A 14595-nucleotide genomic window follows, 5' to 3' on the forward strand; every position below is an offset into this window, starting at 1 on the left:
CCGGCTCCCCCCCTGCCACTTCTCTGGCCTGGCTCTCACACCACCACCCCTGGCCTCCTGTCCAGCCATACTGGAAGCTTCTCTGGCTCGCTCCTCCTGCCCGCTTGACTCCTCACACAGCAGGCTCGTTGACAGAGCACATGGGCACAGCCCAGGAGGGCAGTGTGGCAAGTGTCCTCTTCAAGATGGTGAAACTGAGGCCCAGAGTGCCCCCCACCCCCACATCTGCAGGCTGCTCCCACTTCCTGCTCCTCTGCAACTGCTGACTCGGCCAAGGCCACTGTGCTGACCCCTGGGGTCGCAGCGCCACGGATAAAAGGTGCGTCTGAGCCAGGGTCCCACATGGCCCCCAAAGGCAGACACTCGCAAGCTGCTGTTGCTGTGGTTACCACAATATTTCACAGCTCTGGGTCCTGCGCCCCCAGCCCGAAGGATGGAGTCACCGTGTTTTGGCACCTGGCAGCAGCCCTCAGACGCGCGGGCTGGCCTGCGGCCCCCATGCTAACGTCAGTTCCTTCCCTCCTGGGACCACTCGCCCCAGGCCAGCTCCGCCCGCCTCACCCCCAGGCAGCCGCAGGCCCGCAGTAAGGGGCAGCCTGCGGTCCTCTGGCAGAGCTGGAGCCCCAGCCTCTTTGGGCAGCGGACCAAGGAGCAGGGCTGCTGGGTGGACAAGTGGAGAACCCAGGAGCAGATGAAGGTCCTGAAAGCAGTGTCCCAGCAGGCCGGGATGCCAAACCGCTGAGAGAGACGGTGCGGGGACAGAGATCCAGAGAGAAAGAAAATCTGGCCAGGGCCCAAGACCCCATGTGCCCCTGAGCCTGGGCGCTCTCCACAGCATTAGCAGTTATGTTGTTTATTTCTCCCTGCTGGTCATCATGCTCGTTATTTCCTACATCTTCTGCTGTAATTCCAATCAGGATGCCCAGTGCCAAGGCGGATCTGTGCACCCTGTGGGAGGCCAGGCGGGCCAGGCAGGGGCAGAGACTCATCACAGCTTCCCACCTGTTCTGCCTCCTCCAAGAGCCAGGCCATGGGCACAACTGGGGCCCCTGTGAGCTCAGCTTGGGAGCACGGCACCCCCAGAGATGCTCGCCCTGATCCCCGCAAAGCAGTGCCAGGCCACACCTGCCCACCTGGCCTTCAGGGCATCAGCGTGCAGGGCCACCCCCGCCACGTCTGTCCATGGCTCCTCCCTGCCCATGCCTGCGGGACAACGCTGAGGTGACAGAAGAGAGGCGCTGCTGGGGCGTGCGGGCAGGAGGGAACCAGGCAACCTGCGGGCACCTGGGACTGGTGACCCTTGAGGGCCCTCACGTGACAGCCAGGAAGGCTGGGGGTTGAGCCCGTGGCTGGGCAGGCAGATGGGTTCTAGAACCCACGTCCACCGCAAAAGAACCATCATGACTCCTCCCAAAGACCCAGGCAAGTAAAAAGAAGCAAATTTCCAGGGGCTTGGAGCAGAGGTGGGGGTCTGTGCGGCCCCACAAGTCACCAGCCTCGAGAGACCCTGGCGAGATCCCATGCAGAGCCTGGCGCCAGACGGCCTCACTCGGTGCTGGCTCTGTTCCAGGCTGAGGGGAACGTGCTGCCAGCACCGTCCTCCTGCCCTTCTGTGGCAGGGACACACTGCGTGGGTCCCTGCACTCCCCCGGCACTCACTGGGGTGTGGCCGAGAGCCCCGCAGACACGGCCCACTCTCCCACCAGCAGCAGGCGACGCCGACGTTCAAGGTGACTCCCTGCGGCTCCCCACGCTTTGCTCCTCAGGGCCACAGTGCGTGCAGGGCCCCCCAAGTCCCGCTGTGCCTCCTGCTCAGGCCCTCTGGCCTCAGCCCAGCCTCTCAGTGGTGCCGCAGGGAGCCCAGGACGCGTGGGGTCTGGCCACTGCTGATGGACCAAAGGACCCTGTGGGCAGCAGTTCCTCAATCCCAGACCGGCCCAACTTCAGCAACTTCTCAAGGCGACACATAGACCACCCCCTTCCCTCACCAGCAGCAAGCACTCTACCTACAAGGTACCCCCCTCCCCCTCCTGGCAAGCAAGCACCCACTCTATGCAGGCTGGAGAAGTGCCGACCCGGGTCCCAGCTCATCTCTTGGTGGGCAGCCTGGAGAGGGGTCCACCACGACTGCCCCATCTTATAGATAGGGACATTGAGGCACAGAGAGGTTCAAGCACCCACCCAAGGCCACACGGCACATAAGAGGTCAGTGTCAGCCTCTCTGCAGCCCCAGGTGGATGGCCCCCTGATCATCTCCATGATGCAGATGGGAAACTGAGGCTTGGAGAGCAGGGACCACTCACCAGGAAGGCCGAGCCAGGAGGTGCATGTGGAGCCAGACACCAAGGAGGGCAGGACACAGCTCCTGGGTGGCAGCCGGGGCAAGGGGGTGGACGAGCCTGTTAACTCCCCAGCTGTTATGAGGGGGGAACCCCACTCTGCCAGGTCACCAGTAGCAAAGCCCCACCCAAGCCTGCACACCACTCTGACCCCCCAACCCAGCTCTTTTTGTCTTGCCTGCCCATCACACCATCCAGTAAACCATCCGTTTCCAGTCTGTCTGTCTCCTCCAGTCTGAGTCAGGAGTCTCAACAGGCAGGGCAAGGTGGGCTCTGTCTCCTGCTGTGTTCCAGCACCTGGCACCGTGCCCAGCATGTGTTCAGAGCTCGGTCATGCCTGTTGATTAGATGGCCGGATGGCTGAGTGCATGGATGGATGGATAGATGGGTAGATGGATGATAGATAATGAGGGACGTGGTAGATTAATTAGACGAACGAGCAGATGGATAGATGGCTGGATGGATGAGTGGATGGAAGGGTGGGTGGGTGGAAGGCTGGCTAGATGGAGAGATGGACGGACGGATAGATGATGAATGGGTAAGGGGGCAGGTAGACGGCTGCTAGGTGGCAGCAGTGGCTGGGGCCTGACTCCCATCTCTGCCTGTCCCATATACCTGCTGCTATCCCCTCCACTCAACCCCCTGGTCCAACTCCTGGGAACGGGTATGTTATCCTTGACTGGGCTCAACCAGGAAGCCCTCAGCAGGCTTTTCTCTGGGATGTCGTACCTGCACACTTTGCCCATGCTATGCCCTGAGCAAACAGCCAGCTCCTTCCGTCCCCTTCACCCTTCCTCCCCGTGCTGCACTCTCCAGCCCACCAGCTCTGCCACGCCCCTCCAGCAGCCACCCTTCCAAGCCTTCTCGAAGGAGAAGGTCTCCCCCAAGGCTTTCCTTGCCCTCACGGCCTGGGCAGGGCTCCCTACAGCCTCCACAACCCCTCAAAGCTCAGCCAGGGCCCCCATGCCAGGGGCGGAAAGGGTGGCTAATAAGCGGATCTCGGGCTGAAGCTTCACTTGTTTTGTTCCCACCCACTGACAAGAGGCTGATCCCAGTAAGTCCCCATCCCCCCACATTATCCCTGCTGCCCTGGGCTTGGAGATGTGGCCACATGAATGAGCACAACCTCTTCCCTCTACACATCAGGCAAGTAGGCACAAGACTGCCTGGCCCCAGAACCCTGCTGGGAAATCCCGTGAGATTCCAGCACTGAAAATTCCAACATCTCAGGACCCAGCCCAGCTGCCTCCCCTGGCAGGGAAGGTGTGAGGCTCTGAAAGGGACAGTTCTGCCAAATGGCACATGCTCATGCCCAGTGATGCTAGGTCATATACAAGCAGACAAAGATACAGGTGTGGCTCAGCAAGGATCTTCTAATAGCAGCATAGACTTAGGCAAGAAAAGGGGCCAATCATGAATATCTTCATTTGGGGTGGGGGAGTGCAATATCCCTTTCTTCCTCTAATAAGGAACCCCTGATTTCCTCCTTCACTCTCAGCCCCAGCGGTAAGGATAAGCAGACCCACCCCTGAGCTGAAAAGGGAGACTCACAACCCACCCTGGCCAACCAGAGCCTCCCAGGACCCAGCCTGGTCCCAGGAGAGGGGGTGTGACCCATCTGACCCAATCAGAGCCTTCCCTGGGACTTTCGCTGCAGCCACCAGGATGGAAGGCTGTCTTCCCCCTAGGGTTGCCAGGATGGTGGGAAGCAAAGTCACCTTGCCCAACCAGGAAGGAAGTCAGAGAGCTGAGGGACGGGAGACACAGATTGCAGGGGAATCATCTGAGGCCTGTATGTAATGTACCTAAAACTGGAATTCTCCCTGAACTTATTTTTTACATGAACGATGAGCTTTTATTTTTTAACTGAAGGCAGTGAGCTGAGGTTTTGGCTCCTGGAACAAACGGGGGCCTTTGATGTCAGAAGTTTCAAATCCGGGGCTTGAACTCCAGACGAGCCTCTGGAAAAACCACTGTGGAGTCAACACTTTTCCAGCTACCATCTCTCCCTGCCATGCACACAGCTTTCCTGCCCTGGGAGTGGAGGCGAGAATGCCTCGCGGCTCTGCGGGCCAGTGAGCGGTGACCAAACAGACAGCCCAAGCCCCGCCTGCCTGGAAGGACACAGCCAAGGTCAGCAAGCTCCCCGTGCCCCTTCTGTGAAAGTTCAGCAACTCTAAACGCTAAACTGCGGAAAGCATGCCTAAGGCCGGAGCTGCAGGGCCGCCCGATGCCATCAACCTCAGCAGGGAAAACACCACTCAGAGCTTCTGCAAGTGACTCATGTGGAGCATAAACACTTGTTCCCAGCCTCCCCACCTTACGGGCACAGGGGCTGCCATTACCCCTCGCATGACAGCAGCGGGGAGAAAAAAGACCACAAGAAGCCCTCCGGGACCAGACTCCACCACGGCAAGCACACAGTTATGGCTTTCGATGACAGTCCTGGAAGTTTTTTAAGTGGAGTCTGCCTCAGGGTCTACAGTGGGCCCCCTAGATGCCTGCTGCTTCGTGGGCACTTTGTCACCACCCCCCCAGATGCCCCACTCTTAGCTCCAGCCGTGGAAGATTCTGGGTGACCATGTCTGCCTGCTCCCGCTTCCTCCAGCAGACTGTTTCAAATTCTAACATCCCTTTGAGAGGCAAGCTCTCCGGATATCCAGCCCAGCCCAGCCCAGCCCCGCTCGGATCCCGTCTGTCTTTGACCCCTGTGGAATTTTGCAGTTGTGGCGTCAGAAAATGTCTTCGGCGCTCGATCCTCGGGTGACCCCCCCTTGAGGCCTTTAAAAGCCCAGAGGTCCACCCCTCAAGATTTCCTCCAGGCCGAGTGTGTTCAATTCCGGAAGCTGCTTCCCTCACAGGAAAGGTCTGTGATTCCCCCCAGGTGCCGGTTACTTCCTCCCGAATCACAATATTTTCAGTGTGTGGCGAGGTGGTCCACGGGAAGAGCTCAACGGCTGGGCTGCTCGGCGAGGGGTCTGAAATCACCCTGGATGCGCCCCAAAACCCACTCCGCAGAGGAATGTTAGGGAAACGCTCTCCTGGCCATGGGGGGATGAGCTGTGAGAGTCCTGAGCAGCGCTCTCTGGAGGGAGACGGGGAGGGGCGGGGGAGGAGGAAGGGACTGGAGACTCGGGGTTAACAAGTGTTAAGAGCCGTCTGCACAGCTGTGGAGCGGCTACCACAGGAGGAGGAGGAGGGCCCCAGCCCCCCACTTCCCCCTGCAAGCAGCTGGACACGGAGAGCGGCGGGACGTTTTCTCGTCTTCAGCGCAGCACTGTGACTCTGGCCGTGAACCCCATGAAGCACATGCACAAGGGTACTGCCCACTGGCTGCTCTCTAATGGAGGCGGATTCCCTGACCGCACGCCCGTGACTTTCTGTTTCTCTGCCTGAACCATGGCGCCACCGACCCAACAGACATGAGTCTGAGCGAACTCCGGGGGATAGTGGAGGACAGGGAAGCCCGGCCCGCTGCAGTCCATGGGGTCGCAAAGAGTTGGACACGACTGAACGACTGAACAACAACATTCCTGCCATTAACTCAAATCAGGAGAAGCAGAGTGATCCTGGCTCAGCCGGAGTGGAGGGCTGTTCCAGGAGCCTCCAGTCAGGCCAGCTCCTCTGGCAAGTCCATTGCAGACTGTGGGGAGAATACCTGCTAGGCTGTATCAGGGCCTCCACCATGAAGCCCTGCCCTCAGGGAGCGCACATTCCAGGGGACACAGAATGGACCACAAGCAAGGGCCAGAGAACAAAGGGGCAGGCAGCGGGGTCACAGTGGGCAGAGTGGCCAGGCCCCGAGGAGGCAACCCTGGAGCTGTGCAAAGCCCTGGGACAGGTCACTCCAGCCAAGGGAGGGCGAGGTCAAAGGCCAGGAGGGGTGCCAGTGTGCGGTTGGAGACGCAAGCTCTGGAAGTCTGGGGAGCAGTGGCAGGGGCCAAGGGGCTCACGTGGAGAAGCGGACTTTGTTCTGACATTGTTCTGAGAGTTAGGAAGCCCCTGGCAGGTGTCAGGCAAGGGAGCAGCCCAGTCTGATGCCCGCCTTGGGAGGGTGCCACCAGCGGGAGTCGGGGGACAGGAAGCAGGAGGGCAAGTCAGTGGGGGCTCAGGGCAGGATGAGGAGAAGGTGGAAGAAAGGGCCGGAACTAGATGTGGCTCAAAGGTGGAAACATCACCGTGTGTCAATAGATTAAAGGAAGAAAGAGCAAATCAGTGCATGCCTGGTGAGTGCTCTTAAGGAGGAGGTCAGAGTGGAGGCGGGAACCAAACTGGGAAGGACCAGGTCCTGGTTGGTGGGAGAGCAGAAGCCCTTGAGCAAGGAGAGGTGTGAGGACTTTCCAGGAGCGGGGGGGGGGACCTTGAGCCATCCAGGCCAGATGTCTGTCTCTGCTCCCTGCCTCCTCCGGTTGCTCTCAGACAGCAGAGACTCTCAAGCCAAGTGGGGCCTCCTCCTGCCTGAGGGGTACCCCTCAGCACTCACTCCTTGGTCCATGGCAGAAGCCTGAGAACTGGTGATGCCCCGCCTGGCTGTCACCGTGGGTCAGCATGTCACACAAGACTTTCCACCTTGAATCCTCCCCAAACCCATTCACAACTCACCATCTCCACGGCCTCCCGCCTTGGCTCATCTCTCGCCAGAAGGATCCTTCCGAAACATGAATCTGACCCAGGCACCCCCTCACCCTAACCCTACGCCCGTGCCTCTGTCTCCCCCTCCTCCCTCTCACCCTCTCCAGTTCCTCTCTGCCTTCAGGAACCCTAACAAGCCAGGCTCCTCCACCTTTAGAATCTACACGTGCCACTTGCCTGTACCCAGAAAACAGTCCACCTCCGGAGCCTCCCTTCCCCCAAGCTGATGGCCCTAACCTTGAGCCTCTGGTCCACCTCATTTGTAAGGGGGTTCCCAGAACCTTCTGGAGAAGACAGGAATCTCCAACTCGGCCTCGGGATCATTTATGGCAACCGTGGGGAAATGATGGCCCAAGAGTTCCACATGCTGGGGTGTGAGCAACCCACATGGGCCCACACCCTCTGTCCAGGGGCCCGTATGTCCAACACCACACAAAGCGGTGGGGACACAGGAGGCAGGTGACGACTGCCGGCAGAACAAACAGGCGCCAGATGAGTGCTGAGTGCTGTCCGCAAGAGAAAGGAACTGGGCGTGCTGAGAAGCCGCCCTCCCTGCTCCCTTCTCCAGGGCCTTCAACCCTGAGCCTGAAACATGCCCAAAGACCACAGGGCGGGAGTGCAGAGAAGCCCCTCCTTAAAGTGGGCGGGGAGACAGGCACAAACCTCCGACCTGGCCTCACTGAGCTCTCCCATGAGGATCAGTAATAAAAAAAAAACCAGTTAAGGAAAGTTAAGGATACTGAGCCCGCTCCCTAGAGACGGCACAATGATAGCGGAGGCTAATAAAACCTTCCTACCCCATAAGAATGGCCGACGAGAAGGCTGTCCCCTGGGGGTTGCAGCTACCAGCTGGAAGAGGTCCAGCTGTGAGATAATCGGGCTGCACAATTCGGGGCGAAGTGTGCAGAGTTCAGAGCTATTTCACATCATGAGCTCAAGGGACCCTGCCGGCCAGAAGGTGAGGAAAGGGCGCCTCACTCTCAGAGGCGGCCCTGCGCGCCTCCAGCTCCGCGTTCCCTCCCTCGCCCCAGACTCAACTGCCCCCACCCTTGTACTCTGCCAAGGTCCACCAGCTCAGGCTCCACTCTGTTTCCAGTGGTAGGCTCACGTGGTGCCATCTGCACTCGTGCTGCTGCAGAAGCAGCTCAGACTTGATGCATTCCGTTCTCCCACTGACCCTGCTACGTGGCCACCAAGTAAACATATGAGTGTCCTTCAAACTGCTCAAGCCAACTACCAAAGACTGAAAATTCATATGTTGAGACCTATGTGATGGTCTAATGTGATGGTATCAGAAGGCAGGGCCTTTGGGGGGTGATTAATTAGGTCATGAGTACGAGGCCCTCATGAATGGGATTAGTGCCCTTATAAAGTGACCCCAGAGAACGGCGTAGAGCACAGCAAGGAAACTGTGTCTATGAACCAGGAAGTGGCCTCTCCAGACACCAAATCTGTCGGCACCTTGATCTTGGACTTCTCAGGCTCCAGAACTTTGAGAAATAAATCTCCGCTGCTTAAAAGCCACCCAGTCTATGACATTCTGTGTGGCAGCCTAGACTAAGAGACCAGCTTTCTCTTCCCAACCTGCCACCCCGGCTCAGTAACAAAACCAGCAAACACCCCAGGGTCCCTTTGTGGCCACGTGGGCCGTGCACAGAATGCTAACGGCACGAGGACTGCAGGACAACCCTGCCACCTGCACACTCACACACACACGTGCAATATGCCGGGTGCCCTTGAACACTTCCCAAATGAAGGCTCTAACACCCAGAGGGTTGCAGACATGCCCAAGGCAGGCAACAAGCAAGCGGGTCTCACGAGGTGCCTGACGCTGCCACATTCCCAGAACTCCTAGGAGCCCCTGTCCCTGGAGGGTCAGACTCCTGCCTCTCCCTCTCAGCTGAAAAGATGACAAGGCCAAAGGAACAAGAACCTTCTCAGAAGGCCAAAGGATCTCCAGTCTTTCACACAGGGGTTGGGGGGGCTGGCTCTCCCAGAGCCTTGGGGATATGTGGAGAAGATCTAGGGAGCACCCAGAGAGGGCTGGTGAAGGACGTTTAAACAAGCAAAAGCCACCAAGCCAGGAGCAGATGCCGCAACTGAACCGTGCCAAACCCACTCTCGCGGTACCCCAGGTATGGCTTCCCAGGGAAACAGCTGTGGCTGGCGTGGCCCTCTACAGATGCTTCTGCCTTGTCCCCCAGAAGCCACGTGAGTCAGGGAGACCGGGCCCCATCCAGACACCTGTAGGAAAGACGGGCTGAGGAAAGAGGAACGCCAAAGGCCCAGCATCTGAAGAGCCTCTGTGGCGAGAAGGCTCCTCCTGAATAAGCCAGCCAGGTTCCTCACAGCAATGGAATTTTAGTTGTGGTGGTGCAACTCCCAGGAGAGTTCCCCCTCCTTCTCACAACACCCCACAAACGTCCTCTCTCTCTAGGAGTCTAGACTCCCATCACAGGCCTGAGGTGGAGCTGGGAGGGGGGCTGCCGCAGAACAAGGATCTTTGGTGTGACGGAGCCTTGGAGCTAGGATCCAAGGCTAAGCTAGGATCCCCTCAGCAAGCCCCCAGCTAAGGCGGCCACGCTGTGTCCATCCTGGAGGTTCGGCTTGGTCATTAACGACCATCTCTACTAGGCAACGGGTTTTTTTGTTGATCCCTCGAGATAGGAAGGAAAGAGAATAAGCTTTTCTCTTTCTTTTTCCTCCCCACTGGTTGCAGAAAAGTGAACTCGGAACAAACAAGTTACGTAATGCTGGGGGTGTTGCTGGGTGGAGGGGGGAACGCCATCACTCCTAAGGACAGTTCTCCGAGTTGTGGGACTGTTGGAAGGGCTAAGGGAAACACAGGAACCGCCCCCACCCCTGGCCAAGTGACAAAACCCTTCACGGGACAACAAGGCAGATGCAGGCACCACCTGGAAGGCTGGGAAACCAACCACCCTCACAGACAGGGCCAGCCTCCCCCCAGTCCTTGGCAGCCTCACAAGTCTCCCCAAGAAGACAAGGGACAGACGTGACCACCTAGTAGGGACTTCAACCAGCCAGACTGCAAGCCCTAGAGAGCTTTTCCACACTCCACTCATTCATCCATTCGTCCCGCCCCATCCCTCCCTCCCAACCATACTTTTTTGAACACTTTCTTCCTCTGGGCTGCCCCTGCTCCAGGCATACAAGACCAAGAGTGGACAAGACAGACATGTTCTCCACCCTCAAGGCATTTCCACTAACAAGCACACCAAGTAGTGTTGGGTGGTGAGTACACGTTCCAGGACACACAGCAGCCGCAGGACCCAGCAATTCCACTTCTGGTACAGACCCCCAAAGAAGTGAACACAGGTGTTCAGGCAAAAACCTGTATATGCATGTGCACAGCAGCATTATCCAAACCAGCCAAAAGGTGGAACCAACCTAAACGTCCTTCCACCTAGTAAGTGGATAAACAAAATATGTCCACACGATGGAACGGTACACAGCCATAAAAAGAAATGAAGTACTTATACATACGACCTTGTGAATGAACTGCAACCCACTGCTAATGGGAAAAAGATGTCCTTTTCGGCTGATGGAGGTGTTCTGGAACTAGACAGAGGTGATGGTTGCACAACACTGTGAATATGCTGGATACCACTGAATGGTACACTTTAAACTGGTGAGTTTTATGTTACATAAATTTTACCCCAAAAAGCCAACACAACAAAGTGACCAGAAAAAGTGTTCCCGGGGTTAGCTGAGCTCAGGGGAGTCAGGCAGGTGCCTCTAAGGGGCGATGATCTTAGAATGGAAGGATGAAGAGGTATGAGGTACAGGCAGGTCATGTACTGGTATGGTTGGTTTGGAATAAATGAAGGAATGAATAAATGACCAACCCTACAAGGGCCTCTACATCTCAGAAGGATCCTTGGGAGAATCTTGTGTGCAATCTCTCTCCAATTCTGATCTCCATCTCACCATATGAAGGATTCTTGCTCTTTTCCCGCACGAGCATCTAAGGGATAAGACCCTCCCCGAGTCAGCTGCTCCAGACAACAGATTTTTCATTGGGATGGATGGTAGGAGGCAAATGAACATCTGAGAGATGAGGGAGATATCTTTTAATAAAATGACTCCAGGGGACTCACCTGGTGGTCCAGTGGCTAAGACTTCGCCTTCCAATGCAGGGGGTGTGGGTTCAATCCCTGGTTGGGCAACTAAGATCCCCCATGCCCCAGAGCAACTAAGCCTGAAGGTTCTTTAACATCCAAAATTAAATAAATAAATATTTTTAAAAAGAAAATGCCTCCAGGACTTCCCTGGTGGTCCAATGGCTATGCCACTGCACTCCCCATGCAGGGGGCCCAGTTTGACTAAAAGAGCCTGTGTGCCATAATGAAGGACCAATGATTCCACGTGCTGCAACTATGACCCAGCACAGCCAAACAAGTAAACATTAAAAAAAAAAAGAAAATGCCTCTGTTTAGAAAAAATTTCTTAGATATGAAACTAGAAACAAGATCCATAATGCAGAACTAGATAAAGGAGACCTCCTCAAGATGATAAAACTTTTGCCCGATAAGAGATACCATTAAAAAAACAAAAAGGCAAGCTACAGGCTGGGAGACAATAGTTGCAAATAGTACATCTGATAAAGGACTTGTATCCAGAACACGAAAAGAAGTCCAAGTCAAGAAGACAAGCCAAGGAAACAATGAACAAAAGACTGGAAAAGACACTTTATCAAAGACCTGCGTGGCCACTGAGACCAAGAAAAGATATCCCACATCATGAGTTAATAAGGATATGCAAATAAAACCAAAATAAGATACCAACGTACACTTAGAATGGCTAAAATTAAAGACTGGCTATGTCAGGTATTGGGAGCAACTGGAACTCTTGCACATCGCTGGGAGGAGTACAGTCAGGGTGCAGCCACTCTGGAAAACAACTTGGCAGTTCCTTAAACCTACAAGAGCTGCTTTGGTAACACATGTACTAAAACTGGAACAATATTGAAAATTCACATGGCTCCTCAACAAGGATGACACTCAAATTGGTGAAGCATTCTGTACTTTTTAATCTAATCTCAAAAAAAGGAAACAAAAGTACAAAGATGTGATGAACTATTTTTTACATTTTTCTGGGATACAAAGGCCCTGCTTGTCAAGGACCTCAGTTGTTAAGGTGAAGGGCTGCACCACAGAGTGCTTCATGGATTCCTCTGCCATTTTGCTCTGTTTTATTACCACTCCTATTTGTTCATCACTCCAGTATTTGTGGAAAGATGTTCTGTATTTTGGCACATCATGATAATAATAGTCCTAGTCTGACTGGTTGGTTTATAAGTTTAAGTACAAATAAATAAAAGACCCATTTTACCTTGAAGAAAAAGAAAAAAATACTTAACCCTGCACCTACCATAGGACCCAGACATTCCACTCCTAGAGGATGAAAGTGTATGTCCACACAGGGACTTTCCTGGTGGCCCACAGGCTAAGACTCTACCCTCTCAAGGCAAGGAAGCTGGGTTCCATCCCTGGTCAGGGAACTACATCCCACGTCACAACTAAAACATCCCGCATGCTGCAACTAAGGCCCACTGTAGTCAAACAAATAAAAATAAATGTTTTTAAGAAAATTTTTTTAAAAAAAGAATGTGTATGTCCACACAAAGACGCATACCCAGATGTTCACCACAACTTTATTTGCAATTGTCAAAACGGAAACCACTCAAATGTCCATCAGCCAGTAAATGGACAAACAAATCATGTCCATCAGTACAATGGAATACTAGGCAGCAGTGAAAAAGAATGAACTTCTGATACTTGTGACACATATGAAACTTCAAAAATGTTCTGTTAGGGGACAGAAGCCAGACACAAGAAGCTACATATTACATGATTCCATTCATATAAAATTTCTAAAAAGACAAAACTACAGGGAGTGACAGCAGATAAGAGTGTACCTGGGGCCACAGCTGGGAGAAGGATTGACTGCAAGGGGCTTGAAGGAATTCATTGTGGTGATGGACACCTTCTGAAAACTTGGATTGTGTTCATGGATACATAACTCTATAAATTATTAAAACTCAATGAGCTGTTCAGGTAAAATGACTGAACTGTACAGCATGTTACTAATTATACCTTGGTTTTGCCCCAGGTTATCTTTACTCAGGGCCCAAAGCAGGGACTAGGGTTCATGTTACCTCTTATCTGTCCATTACATGCCACCTCCTGCTGGTCACCAAGTCCTATCCACTCTACCCCCCAGAATGTCTTCCCAAATCTACTGATTTCTCCCTGCTCCCCACTACAGGCCTCTAAAGCCCAACTCAAGCACCCAGGTCCCCACAACAAGGACTGACTCTGTAACACACCAGTATTAACCACTTTATCATTTATCACGTTGGCTGAAATTATTTGCTCCCATAAGCTCACAAGCGAGAAAAAGGCCAAATTACTTGCTCGGCCAGCCAATGGTAGTAGGCTGTCCTGGTGGGCCTGGATGAAGAGATCTAGACCATGCTGGTCTTGGGCAATGGAAAGACAGAGGAAGGTCTTGCATCGTAACACAGGTGTTCTTTCCCTCTGAGAACCCAGAACAATGCATATAAATACCTTCAATTACTACGCCAATTCTGGAGTTCAAACAACCATTCTTAGGACTCGGCCAAAGATAAAGGGGGCCTCTCTCAGACCAAAAGGGGTGAATTCTTCCACCGTGATCTGAGGGCAAGACCTTGCTTCAAGTTTTTTGCCCTAGGGAGTGGGAATTTACACCCCAAGAGGATTAAAGGGAGCCCCAAGATGGACCCTCCTCATATATTTTTTTAAAAAACCTTCAGGCTTTTTAAACCATTCTCAGGCTTCCCAAAACCCACTTCAGCCCCTTAGGATCTCCAGAACCCCCAGACCCCTCCCTGCCCATCAGAACTCACTGGGACCACCAGCTTCCACTTTCAGATTCTCCCAGATCCCTTGGGTCTCTTTCAGGCCCTCAGGTTCACTTGCACCTCCTACTCCCAACCTTCTACAGTCCTCACCCACCCCAAATCCCCTCAGCACGTTCTCAGGACCTCAGGACCTCAGGTTCTTAGAAACCTCAGGGTCCTTCAGCACCCTCCAGGAAGCCCTGGGCCTCAGCCCTCCAAGCTCCCCCAGTCCCCTCTTCACAGTCCCCAGGACAGCCTCAACAACTGCAAAATTGCCTATGGCCCCTACTCAGGACCTCCCTGCCTCCCAGACCTCTTGGCATCCTCAGTTTCTCATGGCCATATCACAATCAGGAACCCCTGGGATTCCCTTCAGATCTCCATGTCCCTCAAAGCCCTCTCTGGCCCCTAAGGACATATGCAGATGCCTGGAGGTCCGGGGGCCCCCAAGCCGCCATCAAATGCCCCATGAATAGCCCTCAGTCCCCCCAGTACTCCATGGCCACCTAAAGCCCGCAGCCCGCGTAAAGATCCTCGAGCTGGTCCAAGCCATCCCGCACCTCTCAGGACCCCCAGGACTCCTCATAGGCCACTCTTGCCCTGGGGCAGGTGCAGGTCCCCCCTGCGGGCTGGGTCTCACCTGCTCGGGCGCTCGGGGCCCGGACCGGCGCCAAAGCCGCCGCCACCAGCGCCACCGCTGCCGCCGGACTCCGCCATCTT

General features: G+C 54.8%; 1 protein-coding gene across 1 annotated transcript in view; it reads right to left on the minus strand.

The window, feature by feature from the left end:
* KLHL26 (kelch-like family member 26) overlaps positions 1–14584 on the minus strand; it is a 27262-nt gene extending 12678 nt beyond the window's left edge. Inside the window, 1 exon segment of the mRNA XM_010847303.1 lies at positions 14516–14584. The gene's annotated coding sequence lies outside the window, so the exon portion shown is untranslated.
* Between the last annotated feature and the right edge of the window lie 11 nt (positions 14585–14595).

This window comes from Bison bison, unplaced genomic scaffold (genome assembly GCF_000754665.1).
Source record: "Bison bison bison isolate TAMUID 2011002044 unplaced genomic scaffold, Bison_UMD1.0 scf7180017864248, whole genome shotgun sequence".
NCBI lineage: Eukaryota > Metazoa > Chordata > Mammalia > Artiodactyla > Bovidae > Bison > Bison bison.